We start from the raw sequence: 11278 nt of genomic DNA on the forward strand, positions 1-11278 counted from the left end.
TAAACAACAACAACCCAGCTTTGTTGTGTATGTAACCATAGGGATTTGTGATGTCACCTAGAACCTTCACAGCAGCGACAGCTTTATGAGGAGCATCAGCACTGCTCTGCCTGAGCAGAACCATCACCGCCATAGGTTGTCAAATAACCCGGATTTAACCCACACAGGTAAGTCCAATGGGGTGCAGGCATGTCCTCTATGCTTACAGCTTCCCGTGGGTGTTGGTTTGATACCGTTTGGGGACAGCCAAGGAGGCATCTGCAGGCAACAAAGGTAGGTGTGTGCTTGTGTGTGTGTTTCCTATGCAGATCCTAAGCCCAGTGTCACATGCAAGTAGGAGGAGTAAGAAGGGTTCCTGGCAAATCCGGGTTATGGATTGCATTTAAAAAGGCCCCGTGGGAGTGCAATGGGCCCCTGTCTTGCTGCTTAGCAATAATGGTATGGGTTTAGGTTCTGCTGTGTGTACTGGTGGTTGACTGCCCCCCAGCCCAGAGTGTGCATGGAAAATTGTCTGGCAGCCTCCCTGACAGCAAGCAGTGATAGTGCCCATGAAGGGGACCTTGTTGGGCCCGCCCCTTTCACGGTTATCGCTTCTCGGCCTTTTGGCTAAGATCAAGTGTAGTATCTGTTCTTATCAGTTTAATATCTGATACGTCCCCTATCTGGGGACCATATATTAAATGGATTTTTGAGAACGGGGGCCGATTTCGAAGCTTGCTTCCGTCGCCCTATGCATTGACCCGATATGGCAGTATCTTCGGGTACAGTGCACCACCCCCTTACAGGGTTAAAAAGAAAGATTCCTACTTTCATTGCTACCTGCTTGCTGGCTAGCCAGCTAGCCAGCCCTGTGGGCCTTGCTGCTGCAGCCAAAAAACAAAAGGTGGTGCTGCTGCTGCTGCTTCTGCTGCTTCTGCTTCTGCTTGTGTCTGGCCCCTGTTGGAGCGTCCAGGCACAGGACTTCTGCTGCTGCTGACTAAATGGCCTCCTTAATTGGATCATTTGAGTAGCCAGCACACCTGTGCAGGTAGGGCATGACATGATAGGCAGCTGCCTTGATAGCGGGTGGGTGCTGAATGTTCCTAATTGACAAAATAAGATTAATGCTTATGAAGAAATATAAAATCTCATCCCTTCCCCAATATCGCGCCACACCCCTACCCCTTAATTCCCTGGTTGAACTTGATGGACATATGTCTTTTTTCGACCGTACTAACTATGTAACTATGTAACATAACATGGGGGGGGGGGGGGGGGGTCTCCTGGCTGTTCACACAGGTGTGTCATTGCTGTACATTGACCATGCATTGCTTCTGTGGTATTGCAAAGGCAAAGACAAATGCTTCCAGCCATCCATTGCACTAATGGATTGGTCATCAGCTGGCTGTCTATGTCCCGCATCAATATAGACCAAAGTACAGAGGGTTAGGCTATGCTATTGTGCACCTACCTGATGCATCAGAAGGTGCGAGGCCCTTGCTAAATTCTGTGCACAGACTTTGAGATCTATACTTTAGACTGTATCTAAACCTGCTCCAACATGGACTGACATTCTGGCCTACTTTCAGCCGATGCGACTTGTCTGTCGCTGAACAGTCGCTTTTTATGTATTCAGCACCTATGTATAATGTTGTAAAAATGCTCTAGAAGCTAAAGTCGCAGAAATGTCACACATATTTGGCCTGCAACTTTCTGTGCGACAAATTCAGACAGGAAAAATCAGTATAAATCCTTAGAAAATTATCCCCCAGTGTCTCCATCTGCTGGCGGTATTGAATAAGCATTGCTGCACTGATGGGGTATGCATTAGACGAAAAAAAAGAAGAAAAAGAAGAATAATACGCCCAGAAAAGAGGCGAAAAGGAGAAAAACGTAAAAAAACGTGAAAAAAAAGTAAGAGGAAGAGAAGGGAAAAAAAGGTGGAAATGGGTTTAAAAGTGATTTCGGCGGAGAAATATATATATATATATATATATATATATATATATATATATATATATACGCGCACACACACACATATATATAAACGTATTCTCCGTTGAGATATTGCAGCCGCTGCTGTGTCCAGGCCCAGGAGCCTTAGCACTGTGCTGTGATGTCACTCAATACCACTGACATCACTAGGTGTAAACAACATCTCTCCTTTGCTGTGTATGTGACTATGGAGCTGTTTGGTGATGTCGTCTATTATGGCCTTCATAGAAGCAACAGGAGATTGTTGCATCCATCTAGAACCCTCAGAACTACAGTGCTATGATGTCACTCACTTCCACAGGCCTTGCAGAGTGTAAACAACAACAACCCAGCTTTGTTGTGTATGTAACCATAGGGATTTGTGATGTCACCTAGAACCTTCACAGCAGCGACAGCTTTATGAGGAGCATCAGCACTGCTCTGCCTGAGCAGAACCATCACCGCCATAGGTTGTCAAATAACCCGGATTTAACCCACACAGGTAAGTCCAATGGGGTGCAGGCATGTCCTCTATGCTTACAGCTTCCCGTGGGTGTTGGTTTGATACCGTTTGGGGACAGCCAAGGAGGCATCTGCAGGCAACAAAGGTAGGTGTGTGCTTGTGTGTGTGTTTCCTATGCAGATCCTAAGCCCAGTGTCACATGCAAGTAGGAGGAGTAAGAAGGGTTCCTGGCAAATCCGGGTTATGGATTGCATTTAAAAAGGCCCCGTGGGAGTGCAATGGGCCCCTGTCTTGCTGCTTAGCAATAATGGTATGGGTTTAGGTTCTGCTGTGTGTACTGGTGGTTGACTGCCCCCCAGCCCAGAGTGTGCATGGAAAATTGTCTGGCAGCCTCCCTGACAGCAAGCAGTGATAGTGCCCATGAAGGGGACCTTGTTGGGCCCGCCCCTTTCACGGTTATCGCTTCTCGGCCTTTTGGCTAAGATCAAGTGTAGTATCTGTTCTTATCAGTTTAATATCTGATACGTCCCCTATCTGGGGACCATATATTAAATGGATTTTTGAGAACGGGGGCCGATTTCGAAGCTTGCTTCCGTCGCCCTATGCATTGACCCGATATGGCAGTATCTTCGGGTACAGTGCACCACCCCCTTACAGGGTTAAAAAGAAAGATTCCTACTTTCATTGCTACCTGCTTGCTGGCTAGCCAGCTAGCCAGCCCTGTGGGCCTTGCTGCTGCAGCCAAAAAACAAAAGGTGGTGCTGCTGCTGCTGCTTCTGCTGCTTCTGCTTCTGCTTGTGTCTGGCCCCTGTTGGAGCGTCCAGGCACAGGACTTCTGCTGCTGCTGACTAAATGGCCTCCTTAATTGGATCATTTGAGTAGCCAGCACACCTGTGCAGGTAGGGCATGACATGATAGGCAGCTGCCTTGATAGCGGGTGGGTGCTGAATGTTCCTAATTGACAAAATAAGATTAATGCTTATGAAGAAATATAAAATCTCATCCCTTCCCCAATATCGCGCCACACCCCTACCCCTTAATTCCCTGGTTGAACTTGATGGACATATGTCTTTTTTCGACCGTACTAACTATGTAACTATGTAACATAACATGGGGGGGGGGGGGGGGGTCTCCTGGCTGTTCACACAGGTGTGTCATTGCTGTACATTGACCATGCATTGCTTCTGTGGTATTGCAAAGGCAAAGACAAATGCTTCCAGCCATCCATTGCACTAATGGATTGGTCATCAGCTGGCTGTCTATGTCCCGCATCAATATAGACCAAAGTACAGAGGGTTAGGCTATGCTATTGTGCACCTACCTGATGCATCAGAAGGTGCGAGGCCCTTGCTAAATTCTGTGCACAGACTTTGAGATCTATACTTTAGACTGTATCTAAACCTGCTCCAACATGGACTGACATTCTGGCCTACTTTCAGCCGATGCGACTTGTCTGTCGCTGAACAGTCGCTTTTTATGTATTCAGCACCTATGTATAATGTTGTAAAAATGCTCTAGAAGCTAAAGTCGCAGAAATGTCACACATATTTGGCCTGCAACTTTCTGTGCGACAAATTCAGACAGGAAAAATCAGTATAAATCCTTAGAAAATTATCCCCCAGTGTCTCCATCTGCTGGCGGTATTGAATAAGCATTGCTGCACTGATGGGGTATGCATTAGACGAAAAAAAAGAAGAAAAAGAAGAATAATACGCCCAGAAAAGAGGCGAAAAGGAGAAAAACGTAAAAAAACGTGAAAAAAAAGTAAGAGGAAGAGAAGGGAAAAAAAGGTGGAAATGGGTTTAAAAGTGATTTCGGCGGAGAAATATATATATATATATATATATATATATATATATATATATATATATATATATATATATACGCGCACACACACACATATATATAAACGTATTCTCCGTTGAGATATTGCAGCCGCTGCTGTGTCCAGGCCCAGGAGCCTTAGCACTGTGCTGTGATGTCACTCAATACCACTGACATCACTAGGTGTAAACAACATCTCTCCTTTGCTGTGTATGTGACTATGGAGCTGTTTGGTGATGTCGTCTATTATGGCCTTCATAGAAGCAACAGGAGATTGTTGCATCCATCTAGAACCCTCAGAACTACAGTGCTATGATGTCACTCACTTCCACAGGCCTTGCAGAGTGTAAACAACAACAACCCAGCTTTGTTGTGTATGTAACCATAGGGATTTGTGATGTCACCTAGAACCTTCACAGCAGCGACAGCTTTATGAGGAGCATCAGCACTGCTCTGCCTGAGCAGAACCATCACCGCCATAGGTTGTCAAATAACCCGGATTTAACCCACACAGGTAAGTCCAATGGGGTGCAGGCATGTCCTCTATGCTTACAGCTTCCCGTGGGTGTTGGTTTGATACCGTTTGGGGACAGCCAAGGAGGCATCTGCAGGCAACAAAGGTAGGTGTGTGCTTGTGTGTGTGTTTCCTATGCAGATCCTAAGCCCAGTGTCACATGCAAGTAGGAGGAGTAAGAAGGGTTCCTGGCAAATCCGGGTTATGGATTGCATTTAAAAAGGCCCCGTGGGAGTGCAATGGGCCCCTGTCTTGCTGCTTAGCAATAATGGTATGGGTTTAGGTTCTGCTGTGTGTACTGGTGGTTGACTGCCCCCCAGCCCAGAGTGTGCATGGAAAATTGTCTGGCAGCCTCCCTGACAGCAAGCAGTGATAGTGCCCATGAAGGGGACCTTGTTGGGCCCGCCCCTTTCACGGTTATCGCTTCTCGGCCTTTTGGCTAAGATCAAGTGTAGTATCTGTTCTTATCAGTTTAATATCTGATACGTCCCCTATCTGGGGACCATATATTAAATGGATTTTTGAGAACGGGGGCCGATTTCGAAGCTTGCTTCCGTCGCCCTATGCATTGACCCGATATGGCAGTATCTTCGGGTACAGTGCACCACCCCCTTACAGGGTTAAAAAGAAAGATTCCTACTTTCATTGCTACCTGCTTGCTGGCTAGCCAGCTAGCCAGCCCTGTGGGCCTTGCTGCTGCAGCCAAAAAACAAAAGGTGGTGCTGCTGCTGCTTCTGCTGCTTCTGCTTCTGCTTGTGTCTGGCCCCTGTTGGAGCGTCCAGGCACAGGACTTCTGCTGCTGCTGACTAAATGGCCTCCTTAATTGGATCATTTGAGTAGCCAGCACACCTGTGCAGGTAGGGCATGACATGATAGGCAGCTGCCTTGATAGCGGGTGGGTGCTGAATGTTCCTAATTGACAAAATAAGATTAATGCTTATGAAGAAATATAAAATCTCATCCCTTCCCCAATATCGCGCCACACCCCTACCCCTTAATTCCCTGGTTGAACTTGATGGACATATGTCTTTTTTCGACCGTACTAACTATGTAACTATGTAACATAACATGGGGGGGGGGGTCTCCTGGCTGTTCACACAGGTGTGTCATTGCTGTACATTGACCATGCATTGCTTCTGTGGTATTGCAAAGGCAAAGACAAATGCTTCCAGCCATCCATTGCACTAATGGATTGGTCATCAGCTGGCTGTCTATGTCCCGCATCAATATAGACCAAAGTACAGAGGGTTAGGCTATGCTATTGTGCACCTACCTGATGCATCAGAAGGTGCGAGGCCCTTGCTAAATTCTGTGCACAGACTTTGAGATCTATACTTTAGACTGTATCTAAACCTGCTCCAACATGGACTGACATTCTGGCCTACTTTCAGCCGATGCGACTTGTCTGTCGCTGAACAGTCGCTTTTTATGTATTCAGCACCTATGTATAATGTTGTAAAAATGCTCTAGAAGCTAAAGTCGCAGAAATGTCACACATATTTGGCCTGCAACTTTCTGTGCGACAAATTCAGACAGGAAAAATCGGTATAAATCCTTAGAAAATTATCCCCCAGTGTCTCCATCTGCTGGCGGTATTGAATAAGCATTGCTGCACTGATGGGGTATGCATTAGACGAAAAAAAAGAAGAAAAAGAAGAATAATACGCCCAGAAAAGAGGCGAAAAGGAGAAAAACGTAAAAAAACGTGAAAAAAAAGTAAGAGGAAGAGAAGGGAAAAAAAGGTGGAAATGGGTTTAAAAGTGATTTCGGCGGAGAATATATATATATATATATATATATATATATATATATATATATATATATACGCGCACACACACACATATATATAAACGTATTCTCCGTTGAGATATTGCAGCCGCTGCTGTGTCCAGGCCCAGGAGCCTTAGCACTGTGCTGTGATGTCACTCAATACCACTGACATCACTAGGTGTAAACAACATCTCTCCTTTGCTGTGTATGTGACTATGGAGCTGTTTGGTGATGTCGTCTATTATGGCCTTCATAGAAGCAACAGGAGATTGTTGCATCCATCTAGAACCCTCAGAACTACAGTGCTATGATGTCACTCACTTCCACAGGCCTTGCAGAGTGTAAACAACAACAACCCAGCTTTGTTGTGTATGTAACCATAGGGATTTGTGATGTCACCTAGAACCTTCACAGCAGCGACAGCTTTATGAGGAGCATCAGCACTGCTCTGCCTGAGCAGAACCATCACCGCCATAGGTTGTCAAATAACCCGGATTTAACCCACACAGGTAAGTCCAATGGGGTGCAGGCATGTCCTCTATGCTTACAGCTTCCCGTGGGTGTTGGTTTGATACCGTTTGGGGACAGCCAAGGAGGCATCTGCAGGCAACAAAGGTAGGTGTGTGCTTGTGTGTGTGTTTCCTATGCAGATCCTAAGCCCAGTGTCACATGCAAGTAGGAGGAGTAAGAAGGGTTCCTGGCAAATCCGGGTTATGGATTGCATTTAAAAAGGCCCCGTGGGAGTGCAATGGGCCCCTGTCTTGCTGCTTAGCAATAATGGTATGGATTTAGGTTCTGCTGTGTGTACTGGTGGTTGACTGCCCCCCAGCCCAGAGTGTGCATGGAAAATTGTCTGGCAGCCTCCCTGACAGCAAGCAGTGATAGTGCCCATGAAGGGGACCTTGTTGGGCCCGCCCCTTTCACGGTTATCGCTTCTCGGCCTTTTGGCTAAGATCAAGTGTAGTATCTGTTCTTATCAGTTTAATATCTGATACGTCCCCTATCTGGGGACCATATATTAAATGGATTTTTGAGAACGGGGGCCGATTTCGAAGCTTGCTTCCGTCGCCCTATGCATTGACCCGATATGGCAGTATCTTCGGGTACAGTGCACCACCCCCTTACAGGGTTAAAAAGAAAGATTCCTACTTTCATTGCTACCTGCTTGCTGGCTAGCCAGCTAGCCAGCCCTGTGGGCCTTGCTGCTGCAGCCAAAAAACAAAAGGTGGTGCTGCTGCTGCTGCTTCTGCTGCTTCTGCTTCTGCTTGTGTCTGGCCCCTGTTGGAGCGTCCAGGCACAGGACTTCTGCTGCTGCTGACTAAATGGCCTCCTTAATTGGATCATTTGAGTAGCCAGCACACCTGTGCAGGTAGGGCATGACATGATAGGCAGCTGCCTTGATAGCGGGTGGGTGCTGAATGTTCCTAATTGACAAAATAAGATTAATGCTTATGAAGAAATATAAAATCTCATCCCTTCCCCAATATCGCGCCACACCCCTACCCCTTAATTCCCTGGTTGAACTTGATGGACATATGTCTTTTTTCGACCGTACTAACTATGTAACTATGTAACATAACATGGGGGGGGGGGGGGGTCTCCTGGCTGTTCACACAGGTGTGTCATTGCTGTACATTGACCATGCATTGCTTCTGTGGTATTGCAAAGGCAAAGACAAATGCTTCCAGCCATCCATTGCACTAATGGATTGGTCATCAGCTGGCTGTCTATGTCCCGCATCAATATAGACCAAAGTACAGAGGGTTAGGCTATGCTATTGTGCACCTACCTGATGCATCAGAAGGTGCGAGGCCCTTGCTAAATTCTGTGCACAGACTTTGAGATCTATACTTTAGACTGTATCTAAACCTGCTCCAACATGGACTGACATTCTGGCCTACTTTCAGCCGATGCGACTTGTCTGTCGCTGAACAGTCGCTTTTTATGTATTCAGCACCTATGTATAATGTTGTAAAAATGCTCTAGAAGCTAAAGTCGCAGAAATGTCACACATATTTGGCCTGCAACTTTCTGTGCGACAAATTCAGACAGGAAAAATCAGTATAAATCCTTAGAAAATTATCCCCCAGTGTCTCCATCTGCTGGCGGTATTGAATAAGCATTGCTGCACTGATGGGGTATGCATTAGACGAAAAAAAAGAAAAAGAAGAATAATACGCCCAGAAAAGAGGCGAAAAGGAGAAAAACGTAAAAAAACGTGAAAAAAAAGTAAGAGGAAGAGAAGGGAAAAAAAGGTGGAAATGGGTTTAAAAGTGATTTCGGCGGAGAAATATATATATATATATATATATATATATATATATATACGCGCACACACACACATATATATAAACGTATTCTCCGTTGAGATATTGCAGCCGCTGCTGTGTCCAGGCCCAGGAGCCTTAGCACTGTGCTGTGATGTCACTCAATACCACTGACATCACTAGGTGTAAACAACATCTCTCCTTTGCTGTGTATGTGACTATGGAGCTGTTTGGTGATGTCGTCTATTATGGCCTTCATAGAAGCAACAGGAGATTGTTGCATCCATCTAGAACCCTCAGAACTACAGTGCTATGATGTCACTCACTTCCACAGGCCTTGCAGAGTGTAAACAACAACAACCCAGCTTTGTTGTGTATGTAACCATAGGGATTTGTGATGTCACCTAGAACCTTCACAGCAGCGACAGCTTTATGAGGAGCATCAGCACTGCTCTGCCTGAGCAGAACCATCACCGCCATAGGTTGTCAAATAACCCGGATTTAACCCACACAGGTAAGTCCAATGGGGTGCAGGCATGTCCTCTATGCTTACAGCTTCCCGTGGGTGTTGGTTTGATACCGTTTGGGGACAGCCAAGGAGGCATCTGCAGGCAACAAAGGTAGGTGTGTGCTTGTGTGTGTGTTTCCTATGCAGATCCTAAGCCCAGTGTCACATGCAAGTAGGAGGAGTAAGAAGGGTTCCTGGCAAATCCGGGTTATGGATTGCATTTAAAAAGGCCCCGTGGGAGTGCAATGGGCCCCTGTCTTGCTGCTTAGCAATAATGGTATGGGTTTAGGTTCTGCTGTGTGTACTGGTGGTTGACTGCCCCCCAGCCCAGAGTGTGCATGGAAAATTGTCTGGCAGCCTCCCTGACAGCAAGCAGTGATAGTGCCCATGAAGGGGACCTTGTTGGGCCCGCCCCTTTCACGGTTATCGCTTCTCGGCCTTTTGGCTAAGATCAAGTGTAGTATCTGTTCTTATCAGTTTAATATCTGATACGTCCCCTATCTGGGGACCATATATTAAATGGATTTTTGAGAACGGGGGCCGATTTCGAAGCTTGCTTCCGTCGCCCTATGCATTGACCCGATATGGCAGTATCTTCGGGTACAGTGCACCACCCCCTTACAGGGTTAAAAAGAAAGATTCCTACTTTCATTGCTACCTGCTTGCTGGCTAGCCAGCTAGCCAGCCCTGTGGGCCTTGCTGCTGCAGCCAAAAAACAAAAGGTGGTGCTGCTGCTGCTGCTTCTACTGCTTCTGCTTCTGCTTGTGTCTGGCCCCTGTTGGAGCGTCCAGGCACAGGACTTCTGCTGCTGCTGACTAAATGGCCTCCTTAATTGGATCATTTGAGTAGCCAGCACACCTGTGCAGGTAGGGCATGACATGATAGGCAGCTGCCTTGATAGCGGGTGGGTGCTGAATGTTCCTAATTGACAAAATAAGATTAATGCTTATGAAGAAATATAAAATCTCATCCCTTCCCCAATATCGCGCCACACCCCTACCCCTTAATTCCCTGGTTGAACTTGATGGACATATGTCTTTTTTCGACCGTACTAACTATGTAACTATGTAACATAACATGGGGGGGGGGGGGGGTCTCCTGGCTGTTCACACAGGTGTGTCATTGCTGTACATTGACCATGCATTGCTTCTGTGGTATTGCAAAGGCAAAGACAAATGCTTCCAGCCATCCATTGCACTAATGGATTGGTCATCAGCTGGCTGTCTATGTCCCGCATCAATATAGACCAAAGTACAGAGGGTTAGGCTATGCTATTGTGCACCTACCTGATGCATCAGAAGGTGCGAGGCCCTTGCTAAATTCTGTGCACAGACTTTGAGATCTATACTTTAGACTGTATCTAAACCTGCTCCAACATGGACTGACATTCTGGCCTACTTTCAGCCGATGCGACTTGTCTGTCGCTGAACAGTCGCTTTTTATGTATTCAGCACCTATGTATAATGTTGTAAAAATGCTCTAGAAGCTAAAGTCGCAGAAATGTCACACATATTTGGCCTGCAACTTTCTGTGCGACAAATTCAGACAGGAAAAATCAGTATAAATCCTTAGAAAATTATCCCCCAGTGTCTCCATCTGCTGGCGGTATTGAATAAGCATTGCTGCACTGATGGGGTATGCATTAGACGAAAAAAAAGAAGAAAAAGAAGAATAATACGCCCAGAAAAGAGGCGAAAAGGAGAAAAACGTAAAAAAACGTGAAAAAAAAGTAAGAGGAAGAGAAGGGAAAAAAAGGTGGAAATGGGTTTAAAAGTGATTTCGGCGGAGAAATATATATATATATATATATATATATATATATATATACGCGCACACACACACATATATATAAACGTATTCTCCGTTGAGATATTGCAGCCGCTGCTGTGTCCAGGCCCAGGAGCCTTAGCACTGTGCTGTGATGTCACTCAATACCACTGACATCACTAGGTGTAAACAACATCTCTCCTTTGCTGTGT

The 11278-nt window shown here is 46.0% G+C and overlaps 5 non-coding genes across 5 annotated transcripts; all 5 read left to right on the top strand.

The window, feature by feature from the left end:
- The first annotated feature begins 586 nt into the window (after positions 1 to 586).
- Positions 587 to 777, top strand: LOC130320360 (U2 spliceosomal RNA). The gene has a single exon (XR_008866262.1). It is a non-coding gene; the product is annotated as a U2 spliceosomal RNA (small nuclear RNA).
- Positions 778 to 2874: 2097 nt separating this feature from the next.
- LOC130320362 (U2 spliceosomal RNA) lies at positions 2875 to 3065 on the top strand. Its single transcript, XR_008866263.1, has one exon. It is a non-coding gene; the product is annotated as a U2 spliceosomal RNA (small nuclear RNA).
- A 2108-nt stretch (positions 3066 to 5173) lies between these two features.
- LOC130320363 (U2 spliceosomal RNA) lies at positions 5174 to 5364 on the top strand. Its single transcript, XR_008866264.1, has one exon. It is a non-coding gene; the product is annotated as a U2 spliceosomal RNA (small nuclear RNA).
- Positions 5365 to 7452: 2088 nt separating this feature from the next.
- On the top strand, positions 7453 to 7643 carry LOC130320364 (U2 spliceosomal RNA). Its single transcript, XR_008866265.1, has one exon. It is a non-coding gene; the product is annotated as a U2 spliceosomal RNA (small nuclear RNA).
- Positions 7644 to 9724: 2081 nt separating this feature from the next.
- On the top strand, positions 9725 to 9915 carry LOC130320365 (U2 spliceosomal RNA). Its single transcript, XR_008866266.1, has one exon. It is a non-coding gene; the product is annotated as a U2 spliceosomal RNA (small nuclear RNA).
- The last annotated feature ends 1363 nt before the right edge of the window (positions 9916 to 11278 follow it).

The sequence above is a fragment of the Hyla sarda genome, unplaced genomic scaffold (assembly GCF_029499605.1).
Source record: "Hyla sarda isolate aHylSar1 unplaced genomic scaffold, aHylSar1.hap1 scaffold_220, whole genome shotgun sequence".
In the NCBI taxonomy this organism is placed as follows: domain Eukaryota; kingdom Metazoa; phylum Chordata; class Amphibia; order Anura; family Hylidae; genus Hyla; species Hyla sarda.